The sequence below is a fragment of the Cryptomeria japonica genome, chromosome 11, assembly GCF_030272615.1.
Source record: "Cryptomeria japonica chromosome 11, Sugi_1.0, whole genome shotgun sequence".
NCBI lineage: Eukaryota > Viridiplantae > Streptophyta > Pinopsida > Cupressales > Cupressaceae > Cryptomeria > Cryptomeria japonica.
The window spans coordinates 105,669,020-105,688,278 of NC_081415.1; positions in this window are offsets into that span (position 1 = coordinate 105,669,020).

Consider the following 19,259-nt stretch of genomic DNA (forward strand, 5'->3'; position numbering starts at 1 on the left):
TGTATATGCATAAGTATATGTATATGTATATGTATATGTGTGTGTGTATATATGTGTGTGTATATCTATGTGTGTGTGTGTGTGTACATACATACATGGATATAAATATATACATACTTATATACATACATACATGCATGCATGCATGCATGCATACATAGATACATACATACATACATACATATATAGTTATCAACAATCAAGAAGGAAGACTAAGAGGGGGGGGGAATTAACCTTCACCGGATCAGAGAAAATTAAACTTCAAAACATAAACTGATAAACTATAGAAATGAATCAGATAAGCAAATTAATAGCTTATAGGATGTTTTAGTATACTCCTTTACACTAGTTTCCTTTTGCTTCAAGTTCTAGAACTTCCAAAATAGATTCACTTGATAGTCGGTTGGCAAGAACTTTGATTTCAACTTACTAACCACCCACTCTCACGATTTGATCTTTTCTTAACCTCTTCTCTGCCAGTCTACTCGTAAATGTTCCCACCAAAGAGACGCGTGACCTTTCACCCTAGTACAGGCATATTTCAACTTCCATTCTTCTGCGGTGTTCCCAAAAACAAAATACTTTTCCATCTTCGAGATCCAATCCATTAATTCATCTGAATCCAAATTACCATCATAATCTATTGGGGTAAAATGCAGTTTCGTGTTCACTCTACTCAAAACCCTCAAGATCCTCTCTTCTTCTAGATCAATCACCGATTGATTTTCTACTACTTCTCCTACCTCAACTTCTCCTTCTGATGAATACTAAGAGAGGGGGGTGAATTAGTATGCCAAAAATCTCTGCACTAAAACACTTACATAGTCTAAAGATAAACCAGTAAAGCAATCTAACAGTCAAACTGGTTACCACACATGCAAACCAAAATGTGAATAAAGCATTCACCCACAAAAGAAATACAACCATAACACAAGATATTTGACGTGGAAACCCAACTAGGAAAAACCACGGTGAGATGGAACTCACAAGTCACTTTCTGCAGAATAGAAACTAGACTGGTTAAGGTCAGACCGGTTAAGGTCTTACAATGTTCTTCACCGGAATAGATCCTCTTAGGAATCTCAATCTTTGTTAGGAGATAAGTTCGATTAAAGACTACCTTGTTAGAGGATTTTAGATTCACATGTGTGAACCACCTTGTTAGAGGATTTTACAAAGGCTTTGAGGCCTACCCGGTTAAGGGCTACAGACTTGTCAAAGATGTGAGTAATCAACAAGTGTTTGATCAATCTAATAGCACAAACTGCTTGGTTAGATCCAGTATTGCTCACAGCTAATGCATTCCAGCATTACTTCAGTCTTCTCTCTCTCACATAGTTACAACTTGATCTTCTCAGATAAGATCTTTCTCACAACAACTCAACTTCCACCTTAAACCCTAGCATGACATTAACCCTTTCAACAACAACATAAAACCCTAGACATGATGTCCTTTTAAAGGAATCTGATTTCATGTCGGTCCAATAGGATTACATTACAATTTCCTAAGTTCAATGAATCTAGACATACTCAGTAACACGACACAAGAAGCACCATCAATGTGTCGGCACCATCAAACAATCGGTGGATTGGTAACTCATCACAGAGTATTACCAGTTCATACAAAATATCGGTTGCTGGTTTGACAAAAATGAAGATTGGTAAGAATGTGTTGTGCCGCTTTTCTCCCTTGTACCGCTTGTGATCTATGAACTGCTTGGGATAGACATGCCACTTCAGACCGGGAAACACATTCTACAAAACCACCACTAGTCTAAAGACTAGTATACAACATACCAATTGGAACAAATACCAATTGAGCATGAGCTCATACATATAAAGGGGATCTCAATACAAGTGTGTGTCCATCAATGACAATCACAACATAAACAACCAAAATGCCAACAATCTCTCCCTTTGGCATTGATGGCAACACTTAGGAAAATAAAATTTTGACATCTAAGTGTTTTACAACAAAACTTGCCATTAACAAAATTGCTCCCCCTAAGCATATACACTATCTCTTAATCAACACAGTGTATAGAAATTTTGCATACAGAGCATAATCATTAGAGCATATAGCATATATCACAACATATATCAAAATTTCAAAATAGATACTTCTCCCCCTATATCAGAAGATCAAAATTTTAAAACCAAAAAAAAAACATACTTCTCCCCCTTTGCCAACAATGACAAAGTATCGCTGAAAAACCCTGTTTCCATATATATATATAAAAGTTTATGACAATAATGAATAATACTTGTCAAAAACTAATTTATTTTCCTGCAAAAATTGTTTCATGGATAGGGACCAGGACTCAAGTAGGGAGTTTGCCACTTCCTTGTCTGTCTGCATCTGGGATACTTGTTCCTCCATGGCATCTACTGTGCTCAGTTCCTGTGTGACTGTTAGGGTATCCAGGTTCAGATAACACTTCTGAAGAATTTGCAGTTGTGGAAGTAATACCAGTTGAAGCTCCTGCAAATTCCTAGACCGTGTACTGATCTCTTGCTCCATCTTGGCTGACTGGATCTGGAACCGGTGAACGGTTTGCCCATATGCTGCAAAGGAATCATAAGGAGTCTTAAATGTGCCCAAGTAGGACTGGAAGTCCATTTGAAGCTGTTGCTTCTTGGCTAGCACATCATCATAGAATAGATGAGGTTGAAAGATTTTGCTGAGTAGCAAGTTTCCCTCATCCAAGGCATTCCTTATGTCCTTTTGATCTTTTAGCAGTTCAGTCCTAAGCTCATTCATCTTCTTCACTAGAGCAACATTAAGAGCCTTTTGGTGCTCTTTCTTTACATTGGCCTCTGCTGCTTCTTCTAGACTTTGCACTTGATCATCCACTACAGTACATAAAAGTTTGAGCTATGCTACTGATGATTCAGTGTCAGGAAGATTAGTACTAGGGATTAAACCGGTAAGTGTGTCTACAGCTGCCTAAATAATATCTTGTTCCCTTTTCCTGTGAATGACTTCAAGGCGCTCTTGGGCAATCTTGATGCTCTACATAAGCTCAGACTCACTTGCAGATTGGAGATCAATAAGACTCAAGATAGTAGCCAGTCTGGCTTGGCTCTTGGTTGCCTTAGGAGTCTCCATCTGTGTGCTCTTCATTGCTTCATTTGTCTTGTTTTCTTCTTCCTTCTTTTTCCTCTCCTTCTTTTCTTTCTCTTTCTCTTCTCTCTTTTTCTTCTCTTCCTCTTCCATCTTCTTCTTGTCTTCCTCTTCTTTTTGCTTCTACTCTGCTTCTGCCTTTTTCTTTGTTTCCTCTTCCTTCTTCTTCTATGCTTCTTCTTCCTTCTTCTTCTGTTCTTTCTCTTCCTTCTTCTTCTTCTCTTCTGCTTCCTTCTTCTTCTTCTCTTCCACTTCCTTCTTCTTTTTTTGTTCCTCTTCCTTCTTTCTCTTTTCTTCCTTATCCTCTTCTTCTTTCTTTTTCCTATCATCTTCTTGCTTCTTCTTTTCTTCTTCTTTTCATTTCTCCTCTTCCTCTTTTCTCTTCTCTTCCTCTTTCTTCTTTTTCTCATCTTCATCCCTCTTCTTTTTCTCTTCCTGTTCCTTTGCCGCTTGCTGTGTGTCCTCAGCCTATTCACCACCCTGATCGGCTTGTTGCCCATGTTCAGTTCCCTCAGAAGGTATGTCCTGAGTGACATCTTCTACATCCAGGGCATCGACATCGATGGTGTCGATTGGTTCTTCCACCAGGTTTCCTTCCTCATCAAAGACCTCATCCGGTTTGGAAATAACCAGTTCCTTTTCTGCTTGGAGGTTGGCCATTCATGCTTTGTGAGAGCTGATAGCATGAGCCATATGCTGATGAGTATCTTTTTCAACATCATCAATTCTCCCCTCCAACAACCAGAGTCTTCTTCTCCTTGTGAAGAAGAGACCTTTATTTTGATCCAGGGCATCAAATAATTCTGAATTTGAGAGTTCAAGGAAGTACTGTGCAAAGACTTTCTCCCTAATATCCTATTCCTTTTCAATGGCAATGCACCATTTATTATCTAATGCTTAAATAATGAATCCAGTGTCTGAGATTTAATCTGTGATGGTGACCGGTCATTTTTACACAAATAAAGAATGATTTCCTGTAGTACTTCATCTTTTTCCTCACTATTAAAATCATCATAATAATCTACTAAATCATGAAGTAATTTTCTCCTAATATTCTTTACTATTCTTTGACAATGTATCAAAGGTTTGTATGAGGAGATGTCTATATTTACTAGTGCGGATGTTGCCGGTTCATTCTTCTTCACCTTTTTTGTTTGTCTTGCCTACTTCGGCTTTTCATTAGACTTGGTTTCTTCGGAGTCTGGTTCATTTGTCTTAGTCTTCCTCTTTCTTTCAAAGACTTTTGCCAGTGTTACCTCTGATTTCTTCTTTGCCGGTGACCACTTGGTCACTCTTGGAGTTGCAGTGGTAGCCGGTGCCGATGCTGCAGGCACTACCTTGGCTTTCTTAGCTATTGGTTCTTTTCCTTTCTTCACCGATGGTTCTTCAACCGGTGCAATCCTCTCCAAGTAGGTTCTGGTCCTCTTAACCTTCGAATCAAGAGGCGAGGCAATAAGGGTTGAGGCATACCCTTCCAGCATGTCAAACATGACCTCGTAGCCCATTGGCTCCACTTCCTCCATTCTAGGCTCAACAGCCTCCATTAAACATTTGTCCACTTGAATAGTGAAACAGATGTCATCTTTGTATTTCTTCACTATTTCTCCTAAGATTCTTACCCTCTGACTCATCTTTCTTCTAAACTCATCAAAATATTTGTTCAATACCTCAGGGTGGCCGGTTCCAATGGCTTGTACGCTTTCCTTTATCTACTTGGTTACTGGTTGGTTAGGGGACCACTAGACATCTCCTACACCTAGAAAGTAGCCTTGGAAATAAAAGAACAACCCTACCAGTAGTTGTCCAAACTTAAACCTCAGTGAATTGTCCTATTTGATTTCCTTAAGATTCAATAGGAGTTGCCTCTGCATGCCGGTGCATAAGTCGAAAGATGCATCCTCTTTTATCATCCGATAAGTGGCATTTACCGCTGCAGCAAATACAAAATTAATCCTGCTGGCTGAAAATGTTCTGTATCCTATCACCATGCAAGCGTATTTCACCAGACCATCCTTGATAGGATTGACTATCATACCCCGTGAATCACTAGTTGAATCGGTGAGCTTGGCTATTTCGGTTTTGCTCACTTTTCTCAGGGTTGGCACTTCCCCTGTGTTATAAAAACCGGTGACTGCATGAATTGCCTGAGGCGTAATGTCATGTGTCCTATCCAGGTACATCTTGTCACCATGGACTCTGCTCAAAATAATTCTGATATGATCCTCCGTGAAATCTTCTAGAAAATATACTGCGTTGTGGAATTTCTTCTTCTCTAAGACTCTAAACTTCAGTTTGATCTTTTTGTCCTTGCCGCAAAATAGACCTAACTGAGTGTGAATAGCCAAAGACCCTAGGTCTTCTATTTTGCAATCAATATAATTAGAAATTCCTTCTTTGACTATGACTCTAGCCAGAACTTGTGACAAAGCATTATATTTAGACTTCCTCTGAATAAAACTTTCTGACTCAATTGATGTACTCGAACTGGTATGAGATGCAGAAGCCATTGAAGAGTATTTCAAGAACATGAACAATACCTTTTAGATGTGAATTTAGGGCTTCTTGATTTTGCTTCACTTTACTCTCCGTCGGATGCCAAATCACCGCTTTGTGTTCTCCACTACCGCTTGCAAACTGGATTTGAATCTCTTTCAAGGTTATTCAATTTCTTGAAATCTTAGCTCAAATCGCCTTTTCTTCGCTCTGCACTTGAAAACTTTTCTTCCCTCAAAAACAAATAGTGAGAAATGATTTGAAAAATGCATTTATACATGTCTCTCACCTACCATCATTAATGCTCCTCTATTAGAGCGTAAACCCTAATTTTCCTTTTTACCATTCTAATCTTCTACCGAGCGACAGGTATCGCATACCAGTTAAGGTCTTTTATCGGTGTCAACCGAGGGTTCGAAAGCATTTCGTCGTTTGCTCTACCTAAGCCTTTAAGGCTTAGTTTTCCGGTTCTGATATTTCCACACTAGGTGCAGAAACTGGTTCCTCTTCCGAAATTATTGGTTTCTTCTTCCATGTTTTCTTCATGTCCCCTTGAACTTTTTCAACATCTATTTCTCCTTCCTAAGTGACCGGTATATCATCAGATATACTTTTTTTGCTTCTGCAGAATCTTGCAATGTGACTCGGTTTGTTGCAGTGATAGCAAACAAGTCCAGGTGCTCTCCAAGGTCCATTGTACATGTTTCCATTATTCCTTCTGCATGTTGTAGTAGTGTGACCATGACCATGACAAATCATACAACTTTCTCTCCATCCAGTTGCCGCTTGATGACCACCGCTTCTTGACTGATGATTGAAGATATTAAACCGGTTGTAATTCCGGTTCACAAAAGGTTCAGGACTAGTTCCTTGGGTCCTCTGAGGATATATTTCAGTGTTATCCATTACAGACCTACATTCCAATGCTCTATGCCCAAACTTGTTGCATGCATAACAATGACCATTGAACTTATTGGATCTAGGTACATTGTTGATAAAATATGGAAAATTATTGTAGGCTTTGCTCCTACATACATTGGCAGTGTGTCCTTCTTTAAGACAATTAAAGAAAACAGGTTTGAATTTTTGCTTACCTTTTCCTTTGAGTGTCAGTTGCTTCTTTGATGCTTCAGCATTTGTTCCTGAAGATTCTCCTTCCTCATGTCTAGAGAAACCAAGACCATTGGTATTCTTTACCGGTCTAGATGACTCAAGCTTTTGCTCTAGCTTGACAATACTTTTTCCAAACTTAGCAAGTATTTCCTTTGACTCAAAGAGTTCTTTGGAAATAGCAGTGTTTGTCTCCATTAGACTTGCATTTTCTGAGATGGCTATGTTTAGTTCTCCTTGCATGTCTTCTTTTTCCATTATGCTCTCATGAAGGTGAGCAGTCAGTGCACTAATCTCTTGTTTCAACTTGGAGATCTCATGATCTCTATCCTTTATCCGATCTTCAGCTTTTCTCTAGGTCTCAAGCTCTTGACTAAACCTAATAGTCAGTCCTTCCAACTCCTTTCTCAGATTGGAGTTTGAATCATTCAGTTTATTTACTTCATCAATCATGGCTTCCATGTTAGCTTCATCTTCAGAACTACTTTCAGATAGTTCCATCAACTTTTCTGCATGTTCTCTCCTTTTTGTTTGAGATGCCTTGTATTTGACCATAAGATCATCATAGGCTTGCACAGACTTAGTGAGCCAATGAGTAAGTTCCCTCATGGTGTATTCCCCCATATCTCTTTCCATGTGGTTAAACTTATAGAAAGGTAGGCTCTGATACCAATTGATGAATACTAAGAGGGGGGGTGAATTAGTATGCCAAAAATCTTTGCACTAAAACACTTACACAATCTAAAGATAAACTGGTAAAGTAGTCTAACAGTCAAAACGGTTACCACACATGCAAACCAAAATGTGAATAAAGCATTCACCCACAAAAGAAATACAACCATAACACAAGATATTTGACGTGGAAACCCAACTGGGAAAAACCACGGTGAGATGGAACTCACAAGTCACTATCTGAAGAATAGAAACCAAACCGGTTAAGGTCTTACAATGTTCTTCACCAGAACAGATCCTGTTAGGAATCTCAATCTTTGTTAGGAGATAAGTCTGATTAAAGACTACCTTGTTAGAGGATTTTAGATTCACATGTGTGAACCACCTTGTTAGAGGATTTTACAAAGGCTTTGAGGCCTACCCGATTAAGGGCTACAGACTTGTCAAAGATGTGAGTAATCAACAAGTGTTTGATCTATCTAATAGCACAAACTGCTTGGTTAGATCCAGTATTGCTCATAGATAATGCATTCCAGCATTACTTCAGTCTTCTCTCTCTTTCACAGTTACAACTTGATCTTCTCAGATAAGATTGTTCTCACAACAACTCAACTTCCACCTTAAACCCTAGCATGACATTAACCCTTTCAGTAACAACTTAAAACCCTAGACATGATGTCCTTTTAAAGGAATTTGATTTCATGTTGGTCCAATAGGATTACATTACAATTTCCTAGGTTCAATGAATCTAGACATACTCAGTAACACGACACAAGAAGCACCATCAATGTGTCAGCACCGTCAAACAATCGGTGGATTGGTAACTCATCACAAAATGTCGGCTGGTAACTCATCACAGAGTATTACCAGTTCATACAAAATACCGGTTGCCGGTTTGACAAAAATGAAGACTGGTAAGAATGTGTTGTGCCACTTTGCTCCCTCATACCGCTTGTGATCTACGAACCGCTTGGGATCGACATGCCGCTTCAGATCGGGAAACACATTCTACAAAATCACCACTAGTCTAAAGACTAGTATACAACATACCGGTTGGAACAAATACCGGTTGAGAATGAGCTCATACATATAAAGGGGATCTCAATACAAGTGTGTGTCCATCAATGACAATCACAACATAAACAACAAAAATGCCAACACCTTCATTATCTCTCACATCTTCAATATATCAACCTCATCTCTTGTCCATCAATAGCTTCCAATCAGGCTACAATTCCTCTCAACATTTCCATAACACTAGATTTTGCATTTCCACGCGATCCACCACCACTAGCATTTCTTCATGCCATCTTCATGTAAGTCCTCTGTAGTTGCGGGTCAGATCCTCAATTCCGTCACCCAAAAACAAAAATCTTACAGGACTTTACAATCTCCAAAATAAAATGTCACTCTAATACCACTTGGTGCAGCCACAATTAAAAGGGTCCTCAAGGAAAATAGTCTAGGTCATGCAGCAAATAAAACACAACACAATCAACACAATGTGATGGAGGCAATGCAGAATCAAATTTATTATATCATAAAAATTTGATTACAAAATGTCGGCAACATTTGGGCTCACGGATTCGGCTCACAAGCCTGAGTACAAAATATGTATGTTCTGTAACATTAGGCTCAAGCAAGAATGCAATCCAACTCTGGGAATCCTAGTGTGAGAGTTGAGAAACACAACACCACATGAGCCTAAAGATCTTCTACAAGCTGAATAATCTGTTACAAGCAGAAGAAAGGAAGCAAAATAACTAAAAGAAAAACACATAAAATATGCTCAAAAAGATGAGAGCTCAATATTCCCAAAATGTGTAATGTGATAATGATACAAGGAAAAGAAAAATAACCTCTAATAGGTCAAGAAACCCTAAAAGGGAAAACCTAGGCTTGCACATAATAATTAATAAAAGAATTAATTATTATGCACCTAATGTTAGCTTAAGTGTAAAAAGAGATAATAGGGAACTGGAATAATTAAATAAATATTGTTTAATTAATCAAGTAAAGACCCAATTACTCTAATACCCCCCCTTAAGCTAGACTTAGGTAGAAGCTAAAACCTAGAACAGCTACTGAAAGAATGAAATATGGGTCCCGACAACAAGGCCTAATTAGGTACCCAAATACAATGAAATCTCTATGAAACGGAGAAAAAGGAGAAAACCCAGTGGGAAAAAACTCCTCTACAAAAAGAGATAAAAGAACATGTTGAAAGAAGAAGAAGGAAGGAAGGAAGGCCTCATAAAGACCCCCCAAGGACAACTTCCTTCACCCGAAGCATAGAGAGCAACTGAAGATAGTGTGGTGATGCAAAAGGTTTTGTGAAGATGTCTGCAACCTGCTCGGTAGTGGGAATGTACTCCAAAATGAGAGAACCATCCTGAATCAACTAGCGGATGAAATGCATGTGAAGCTCAATGTGCTTCGTCCGCTGATGCTCTACTGGGTTGCGGGAAATATGAATAGCACTCTTATTGTCACACCAAAGAATAGTGGGACTATCAGGAGGAAAACCAAACTCAGTCATCAACTATCAAAGCCATAAGATCTCCTGACTGGCGAGCACAGTAGCTCGATACTCAGCCTCTGTAGATGATAATGCATGAGTAGTCTACTTCTTGCAAGACCATGTGATAGGACTAGAGCCAAGATAGAAAACAGAGCCATAAGTAGACTTCCGATCAGTGACATCACCAGCCCAATTTGAGTCAGTGTAGCCAACTATGTGAGGTTCCCCTAATGTGTAGTGAATACCATGAGAACTAGAGCCCTAAATGAACCGCAAAATATGTTTGGCAGATTGTCAATGACTCTCATGAGTATCATGGGAGAATAGAGAGACAAGGCCAACCACAAAGGAAAGATCGGGATGGGTTTGAGTTAGGTACAACAAATTGCCAACCAACTGCTTGTAAAGTGTAGAATCTACTGAAGGAGTGGGACAAGTAGTAATCAAAACAACCCCTGACTGAAAAGGAGTGGGAGCAGGCTTGCAATCAAGAATACCAAAGCACCGAAGCATGTCAAGAGAATACTTCTGCTAGTAAATGTAGATCCCATTAGAATACTGAATCACCTGAAGACCAAGGAAATAATGTAGAGGACCAAGATTTGTCATCTCAAACTGGTCCATCAAGGCTCACTAAATATGTTGAATCATAGAGGATGAGCTACCTGTGATGAGGATATCATCAACATATAGCACAAGAATCAGGATCTCACCCTCAAGAAGTTGAACATACACTATGTGATCAGAATGACTGCAGGTGAAACCAGTGGAGAGCAAGAAAGAATCCATCTTCTCATACCAAGCCCGAGGGGCCTGTTTGAGACCACACAATGAACGCCAAAGTCTGCAAACCAAAGAACTATCCTGCACAAATCCCTGAGGCTGCCCCATGTATATTTCCTCTTGTAGGTCCCCATGCAAGAAGGCACTCTTCGCATCCTTTTGAAAAATAGGCCATCCCTAAGAAGCTACAAGAGATAGTACAAAGAGAATAGAGTTCATCTTGGCGATAGGGGAAAAGGTCTCAGAGTAATCAATACCCTCAACATATGAGAAACCCTTCACAACAAGACATGATTTGTACTTATCAATGGAACCATCAGCAGCATACTTAGTGCGATACGACCAGCGGCACCTAACTATCTTTCTGCCCTTAGGAAGAGGATAGAGATCCCAAGTATGACTCCTCATCAAAGAAGAATACTCCTCCTCCATAGAACAATCCCACTCAGGGTGTCCTATAGCCTCTGAAAAATTTTGAGGATCATCAGAAATGGCATGACTCAAAAGACTAGAACCCATAGTATGAGAACGGGTGCGACGAGTATCTAAAGGATCACCGGCCATATAACCTATCACCTCAATAGTAAAGTGAGCCCACTTGGGCATCTGAGGTGGAGAAAGTGGAGGTGGGGATGGTGGATCATCAACACCGTCATCAAAATTATCCTCAAAATAATCCTAAAGAGATGTAGTGGAAGGAGTAGGCAGAGGAGTAGACATTGGAGTTGAGGTATCCACTATGGGAAGGCAATCATCAAACTGAACATCCCATCGAAACAGGACCTCTTTGGAATCAGGATCAAACAACATGTATGCCTTAACATCCTCGTAGTAGCCAACAAAAATGAGGGGTTGGCTCTTCTCCTCCATGGCTTTCCTCTGCCCATCAGGAATAAAAGCCCATGCCTCACTTCCAAACACTCAGAAAAAAGAAACATCAGGCTTGTCATGAGACCAAGCCTCCTCAGGAGTCATATGTCGAATCACCTTGTGAGGCATCTGATTTTAAATATAGTTGGCATAATTGACTGCCTTAGCCCAAAAAGATGAATCCATGGACCTGGACTGAATCATACAATTTGCCATCTCCCATAAAGTTATGTTCTTGCGCTCAGTGACACCATTCTACTGAGGGGTGTAGGGAACAGTAAACTGATGCTACAAACCATGCTCAGTGCAAAAATCTTTGAAATTTTGACTCACATACTCCCCCCCATTATCTATACGTATCTTCTGAATAGAATAGCCACACTGGTTCTCTATAAATGTCTTGAATATTCGAAATGAATCAAAGACATCAAACTTGTACTTAAGAAAGTACACCCATGTGCATCTGGAGAAGTCATCAATAACAGTGAGTACATACTTGGCCCTAGAAAAAGGAGTGGGAAATGATATGAGATCACTATGAATCAACTCCAAGGGTGCCAAAGAATGAGGGGCTCTTCCCTTCAGAAAGGGATCTATGTGATGCTTGCCAAGCAAACAACCATGAGAAACACCGTCAGTGTAGGAAATCTATGGGAGCCCAAGGACAAGTGCCTTTGTACTCATCTGCTGAAGATATTTGTAATTGACATGGCCCAAACACTCATGCCAAAGCTTACTCACTGAATCTACATATGTTATAAGAGATGAACCTGCACCCACAGAGGGCTCAAATCCATCAAATCTGTATAGACGAGATGCAATATCAACACTCCCAGTAGCCACAACCAAATCAGAGTCATGGAGGTCCTGAATAACCACATCATGTGGTGAGAACTCAACTATCTTACCAAAGCCAGAATGGCAAATCTGATAGATGGACAGGAGGTTCATCGAGATGTCAGGGACAACCAGAACATCCTGCAGAGTACCCCCATCCAAAGAAACAGAACCTGAACCTAAGACTGAAAGATGAACTGAGTCACCCACTGCAATCTATGAAGTACCACAAGAGGCAAGAGAAGTAACCAACTATTGAGTGTGAGTCATATGGTGAGAAGCACCATAGTCAAGTATCCATGTGGACCCATAGGTCAAAGCTTGAGCAGTGAGAGCATGACCTTTCCTTGTGGAAGGAGAAGACACCTGAGGTGAGGAGATGTGATGTTGCTGCATGGCTTCCTCTAAAGCCTCTAAGCGTTTCCAACACCTGGAAACTGGATGTCCTTCCTTGCCACAAAATCTGCAAGTGTCTCTTGATTTCTTCTTAGTCTTGGAGGAAGGCTCACCAGACTATGAATATTTCCCATTTTGGAGGAAATGGTGGTTTAGAATCAGACTTGAGAGGAGGATTGGAGGAATGCTCACTACCTGCAAAATTCTTCTTTGGCTTCAGTTTCTGCTTTTGCTTCTCCTTCGAGGACTGAGAAACCAATGCTTTGTTCTTGGATCATGAGAGCATATCCAGCTAAGAAAGATGGGACTCCTCACGATACAAACACTCACAAAAAACATCAAAGGTAGGCATGGTGAAACGAGCATGCAAGCCATCCATGGTGAGTAGAAAGCAGAGGCAAAAAACTGAAAATGACCCCAAAGCTTCAAAAGAATCAAGTGAATGCACTTTATGTTTGTCTTGATCTTGCCACATCCTTGAAGAACAGATCTGGTAGTCTTGAACTTGTTAAAAAAATCCTCAATGGTGGGAAAGGAATCAGGTGACAAGGAAACCAACTCTGCCTCAATCTATAATGCTTGAATCTCATTAACCCTCCTAAAAAGAGACTCAAACTTCAACCACATAGCCCGAGGAATGAGAAACTCATCAAGGTGAAATAAAAGACTGTCGGAGACATGCAAAGAGAGAAAACCCATGGCCTCACCCATCTTGTTTCTATGCTGGAGAAGCTCATAAGGACGCTGCAAGAGAGGATGAACCTCATCCAAACAAGACCACAACCCTCATTTCTGGAGAAGCCTCATGATGTGGGGCTTCCAGGTGTGATAGTTGTGTGAAGTCAACAACTCAACTGAAGGATCTGCCATGAAAACTCTACACCTACACCTGCTTGTTGGTTTTTTTTTATTATGTGATCGTTCAGAATAGATAGAAGATGCATAAGGGTTTTTTTTTGTGAGAGTTTTAGTGTTCTTGATTCCTGATATAAATGATAGAAAGCAAGGAAAAAACACCCCCCACAATAGATAAGCCCAAACCCTAGTACATACTGATGAGAAGGAAGTAGTGCATAAGCAAAAAAAATTCAAACTGAATTCTCATGTACCTGATGAAAATTATGAGAAACAAGATCACATATCTGAATAGAGCATGCTGAGAGCTTTCCAACTCCTATTCATTTTCAAAAAATGGAGTTTGTTTGCCCATTCTACGGACCTTGAAGTGCAGAAAAGAGATCTGACTTTGACTAGAAAAAAGTACAATCAAACAGAAAATTTGGAAATAAAATCCAACACCACAAGATCCGGCTTGGAACCAGCTTTCCGACGCCTATTCATTTTCCAAAAAATGACTCCGGATGCTCAAGATATGGCAAAACAACGAACCCCCCCTCAAAAAGGCAAGAGGGTGGTGGTCCGATGGAAGGGCCAAGTGGCGATGGTGCTCGGGCGACACTATGGTGGCGCTCCGGGGAGGAGCAACGGAGTGGCAGGGCTACGGAGGAGGTATTCAGGTGCAAGGAAAGGTCGGGTGGTGGCGGCGACAGCGCAGGGAGAGGTCGGGCGGCAAGCGCAGGGAGAGGCTGGGCGGCAGGGGCAGGAAAGGCCGAGCGACGGCGGTAGTGGGGCCAACAGGGGGCCAGCAGGGTGGGGCTGACGGGGATTGGCGGTAGCCAGAAGGCCGATAGGGTCGGTGGGGGCCATGACTAATAGGTCCAGTCGGCCGTACGGACAGCCAGCGGCCGGACTGTCAGGGGTACAATACCGGCTGAACTGCTCATGAGTCAAAACTAGGCAATTTTTATATGACTATAGGGTTTTTTGGGCCTTCTGAGCACAATGGTGAGGTCCATTTAGGCCCAAAGTACTAAAAAAAGACCTATCCCTAAGTACAAAAGAAAAACTTCCTGAAACCCCAGATCTGCTTCCAATGCAAAAATTCTCAAAACAAGAACAGATACCTATAGATCTGAAGCTCTGATGCCATGGGAGAGTTGAGAAACACAACACCACAGGAGCCTAAAGATCTTCTGGAAGCTGAATAATCTATTACAAGGAGAAGCAAGGAAGCAAAATAACTAAAAGCAAAACACAGATGAGAGCTCAATATTCACCTGTGTTTTGCTCAAAAATGTGAGAGCTCAATATTCCCAAAATGTGTAATGTGATAATGATACAAGGAAAAGAAAAATAACCTCTAATAGGTCAAGAAACCCTAAAAGGGAAAACCTTATTGAAATTGCAGATCTAGATAAGTGTTTTATAGAAATTGCAGATCTGTTGAAAGTCGTCACATGTGATTTCAATCCATTTGCATGGGAATTGGGAAGATTCATTCTCTAACAGATGGAAAATTGAGCACTAGTTCAAGTAAAAGAAAATGTGTAATGTGATAATGATACAAGGAAAATAAAAATAACCTCTAATAGGTCAACAAACCCTAAAAGGGAAAACCTAGGCTTGCATATAATAATCAATAAAAGAATTAATTATTATGCACCTAATGTTAGCTTAAGTGTAAAAAGAGATAATAGGGAACTTAAAGAATTAAACAAATATTGTTTAATTAATCAAATAAAGACCCAATTACTCTAACACCTATTACTTAGATCTATCTTCTATGTTCTAAGAACTTAATTATAAATGCTTAATTACATTGATTTATATGATCAAGGATGATCTACGTTCACCCAAGATAAAACAAATGCCGATGAACAATATGAAACATGTAAAACAACAAGATCGGCCTCCGCCAAAGAGATCCCTTTGTAAAATCCAAAGGATGAAGTACGGACCTAAGGGAAGTTTGGCCACATGCCAAGGAACATTGGAAACAAAAAAATCAGGCTCTACAAGCAATGGAAAAGATCCAAAAGTATCACCAATAGCAAATAGGTCCAGGCGGCTCCGGTACACAGGAAAGAAAACTGTCCCATATTATGAAAGTGATAACTTACTAGAAAAAGATCTAAACATCCCACAGACCAAGGATATGATTGATGAACATGTCCACAAACCAAATCCAGCTCCGCAACATCTGGTGACCAAACAGAAAGAAATATTGACAGAAATACTGAAATTGCAAAATAGGAAACATACTGAAAGGAAAATATTTGTGGTTGATGCAAGATTGCCAAGAACTAGGGATGCTCCTGCATCAGGTTCTTACCTTTCTTCTCACACACACAAACAAACATACAAATACATATATATACATATACATATACATATACATACAAAATATTTGTATGTATATGTATATGTATATGAATATAAATATACATACATTTATATATATAAATGCATAGATGTATATATATATATATATATAGATACACACACACAAATATATGTATGTATGTATGTATACATATACATACACACATATATGTATGTATATATATACATACATACATACATACATACATATATATATATGTATATATATATATATATGTATATATGTATATATATATGTATATATATACATATATATATATACATATATACATATATATATATATACATATATATATATATATACATATGCATATACATATACATATACATGTATGTGTATATATGTTTATATGTATATATACATATCTATACATACATATATGTATATACATATACATACACACACATCAAGAAGGAAGACTAAGAGGGGGGGTGAATTAGTCTTCACCAGATCAAAGCAAATTAAACTTGAAAACATAAACTGATAAACTACAGGAATGAATCAAATAAGAAAATTAATAGCACAACACACAATACCAATATTTTGACGTGGAAAACTCGATTAAGGGAAAAACCACGGTGGGAACCTACCCATAGTAAGATGATACTCTGCAGTAGTATGTGAAAATATTACAATGGGGAATGCACATGTATTCAGGCGCACTGCCTAGAGATCACTGCTCAAAAGATATATGCCCGGAAGGCTACAACCCTCAGGGAAGTCTAATTGACATACAATATTATTCAGACTACAATCTGGAAGAAATGAACTGCAATGATAGCATCTACAAATGCTTGATGACAATTTCGGTTAAGCACAATTTTTTTCTCTGCAACACCAATCTCACCTCAGCACTACACTAAATGATAAGTCTCTTGTTCACACAATCGCCTCTCTCTGATAATATAGAGACAATACTAACACCTAAATTACATAAGTGTCTCACCTATAAATACCAATCATCAACCTTGATAACAAGGTCGGCTAAACCCTCAACCCTCAACTCATAATTACAAAAATTGTATCACACAATACAAAGATCGTGATTTACATTACATAACATGGACCTAATTCAAATTCCCAAATGATCACATCCACAACACGCAACACCACTAGAAATATCGCATAACATGAAAATCATCATCGGTTCACAGAAATCACCAAAAACTCACACAAAAATCAATACGGATCACCAAAACAAATAGGACACAAATAAGAAACACCATCAAGCACATTAGAACCATCTAGAACAGTTGCACCAACACCACATTTCATATCTTCATCAATCAACATCTAGAAGGCTCAAGAACACAACCAATCCAAAACTGTCACAAAGAAAGATAACTTGTGGAGGACCAAATAAAAAATCATCAGAAATGAAGATACACAAGATCATCCAAAAAAATATCCCTAAGTCTCAAACACCAAATCTGATCACTTCGGAATATACCAAAGGAAATACCGGATTCTACAAAACAATGATCAGCAACACCAAACTTTAAAACCAGATTAGAAACTCTTTCCAAAATCACTGGAATAAGTCACAAGAATATGTTGACATCAATGAAAATAACATATCCTAGTAGCAACAATGACAATAACCAAATCCAACAATCTCCCCCTTTGGTATTGATGTCAACATATACTATTTATTTTGATCTTAGGGGAAGTTTGTTGGTGATATCTTCTTTCTTTGACCACATGTTACAAGCTAGGGTTGTCATTGCACCAAAACATTGACCTGTCAATGCCTGATACAACCACTAGACTTATAGAATCCACAGGAAGCTATTAAACCATGTTGTGAATCCCTGCGAGGGACGTTGGCCCACTGCCAACATTTCCCCTCCTAGCATCACTCATTGCGGCCTGCCTGATCCGAACCTGTGACCAAGCTCTGATACCATTTGTTGGAAGCAATCAAGAAGGAAGAGTGGGGGTGGGGGTGAATCAGTCTTCATTGAATCAAAGCAAATTAAACTTCAAAACATAAAATGATAAACTGCAGCAATGAATTAGATAAGAAAATTAATAGCACAACACACAACACCAAGATTTTGACATGGAAAACCTGGTTAAGGGAAAAATAATGATGGGCACCTACCCACAGTAAGGTGATACTCTGCAGTAGTATGCAAAAATATTACAATGGGGAATGCACATGCATTCAGGCACACTGCCTAGAGATCACTGCTAAAAAGATATATGCCTGAAAGGCTACAACCCTTAGGGAAGTCTCACTGACTTACAATATGATTCGAGCTACAATCTAGAAGAAATGAACTGCAATGATAGCATCTACAAATGCTTGATGACAGTTTCGGTTAAGCATAATTGTCTTCTCTGCAATACCAATCTCACCCCAATAGTACACTGAATGATAAGTCTCTTATTCACACAATCACCTCTCTCTGATAATGCAGACACAATACCTACACCTAAATTACATAAGTATCTCACTTATAAATACCAATCATCAACCTTGATAACAAGGTCGGCTAAACCCTCAACTCACAATTACAAAAATTACATCACACGGTACAAAGATCGATCACCAAACCAATATAACATGGATCTAATTCAAATTCCCAAATGATCACATCCACTGGAAATCACGCCAAGATCAACCACAACATGCTACACCACCAAAAATACCACATAACACAAAAATCATCACCGATTCACAGAAATCACTAAAAAATTGCATAACGATCAATGCATATCACCAAAACAAATAGGACACGACTAGGAAACACCAACAAGAATGTTAGAACCATCTGGAATAGTTGTACCAACACCACTTTTCAAATCTTCATCGATCAACATCTAGAAGACTCAAGAATACAACCAATCGGCAACTATCACAAAGAAAGATAACTTGTGGAGCACCAAATCATGAACCATCAGAAATGAAGATACACAAGATCATCCCAAACAATATCCCAAATTCTCAACACTAGATCTAATCACACCAGAATATACCAGAGGACATACCAGATTCTGGAAAACAATGATCAGCAACACCAAACTACAAAACCGGATCAGAAACTCTTTCCAAACTCACCAGAATAAGTCACAGGAATATGTTGACATCAATGATAATAGCATATCCTAGCAATAGGAATGACAACATCCAAATCCAACAATCCAATGTATATGTATGTATATATATATACATATATATACATATGTATGTATGTACATACATA